Genomic DNA, 2026 nt, shown 5'->3' with positions numbered 1-2026 from the left:
TAAGTAATCAGGTAAATCGTTGTCTTCTTGAAAGATAATTTTCTTTCCTTTCTTATCTAAAGGTAATTCTTTAGACATTTCTAGATCTAAGAGTCTAGAACTAATTTGTTGGTTTTCATTTTTCAATAGAGCAATCTCTATCTCCAACTAGTTAACCTTCTAGGTTAGTTCATTAACTGACACTTGTATTTCTTTCATTTGAGAGGAGTAAAATCTATCCAAGACTTCACTCAATTGATATCCAGGGCGAGGGATCTTTGGCCCTAAATTGTCTATGTTATTAGAGTTCTTCTCTATTAAAAACTCTAGTAACTGCCTCTTTGTACTAATATCAGTAGCATGATCTAAAATTTTTAGAATTTCTTCTTGATTATTAGTCAAAACATTTATAGTTTTCATGCGTACTATTGATTTCCAATAGTCTTTGTTGCAATTTGATTTACTGCAGCAGCAACTGTCTGAGTCAGACACTGAATCAGAAGAAGAAGAGATGATGTTTATTTCATCACTCGAACTAGAATAATTTGTTCTTTCTTCTGAGGAGGAATTTAGTATTATCTTTGCTAATTGTTCCTTCATATGGTCATCAAGCTTTAATCTATTGATTTTTTTCCTTTAGTTTGCAATCTGGTGCAAAATGACCAAACCTTCCACACCTAAAACATTTTATTTCTTTCTTAGGTGTTTTCATTTTGGGAGGTAGTCTTTCTCTGTGAGCCTTTGCTTCTTAAACTGCCTTTTTAGCCTCAAATCATTACATAAGGCCAATCCTTCCTGGACGCAAACATTAATTAGCTGTCCATAAGTATAATCTTGATGAATTGTCCAAGATTAATCAGGTTCAGTATCAGCCAGCAAGAATGGAGCACTAGTAGACCCACACCGGCTGATGTTCTTCTTGAGGAAAATCAACCTCATTTCCAAAATTCCTATTCAGGAAAAGAAATCTATGAATGGAACATAGATGGGATGAATGACAAACAAATAATGGACGTCATACATAGAATGATGATGTATGGTACTGTTTGTAGAGCAAATGAAAACTCAGACCACCAGATTGCCCAATTCATAGTAACTGGATTTGTGGGCCAATTAAGAGGATGGTGGCAGAATTATCTTACTGAGCCTCAGAGGAATGAAATTTTGGGTCATCGGAAGATAGTGAAGATTGAGCCTAATCAAACAGGAACTAGTAGCATAGCTACTACAGAGCAAGATGCAGTCTATACTTTAACTCTTGCTATAGTCCAAAGTTGGCTAGGTCACGAAATATCTATGACAGACAGGATCAAATCATTGTTGATCAATTTGAAGTATAGAGGACTTCAAATCTTCAGAGGATGGTTTCATTAAAATACCATTATCTTCGGACTTAAAGAATTCAATTTGAAATTCAAAAGCACTTAATTATGCTTGCCATCCAGCAAATATTTGCTTGGACACAAGATTTTTAACATCTTTTTCTATGATCTGTTTGACTGCAGTACAGTCCACACGCAGCAAAATTGGCTAGTTCAACATATCACTTTGGAATTTTGAGATGGTTCTCACTATTGAAAACATCTCTTTCTTTATTGTTGAATACTTACTCTGAGTAGCATTCTACTTGCCAGAGACAAATTTTACCAACATTTCTTTACCAACATTCAGATCTAATTGCTTTAAGATTCCTCCATAACCAATGTCTGATGCATCGGTCTGAATAATCTTAAACCAATTTGGATTTGGTAAAGTTAGGCAAGGCAAATTCCTTACCTTGGACTTGATCAGTCTTACCTTGTCAGTATGATTCTGACTCCAAGAGGCAGGTTGCTTCGTTAACCTGTCATACAGGATTGCCGTATCCTATGCTAATTCTTTATAATAATTAGACACATAATTCAAACTTCCTAAAAATCTTTGAAGTTGTTTAGTGTCCAAAATTTCATCTGGAAATTTGGATGCAAACTCAATGCTTCTTTCAGTTGGGACTATTTTCCCATAACTGATGTAATGACCCAGAATTATTCTCTTCCTGACTTCTTGA

This window comes from Phoenix dactylifera, unplaced genomic scaffold, assembly GCF_009389715.1.
Source record: "Phoenix dactylifera cultivar Barhee BC4 unplaced genomic scaffold, palm_55x_up_171113_PBpolish2nd_filt_p 001274F, whole genome shotgun sequence".
Classification (NCBI taxonomy): Eukaryota; Viridiplantae; Streptophyta; class Magnoliopsida; order Arecales; family Arecaceae; genus Phoenix; species Phoenix dactylifera.
The sequence above is the reverse complement of the archived record's forward strand: the minus strand, read 5'-3'. Positions refer to the sequence as shown.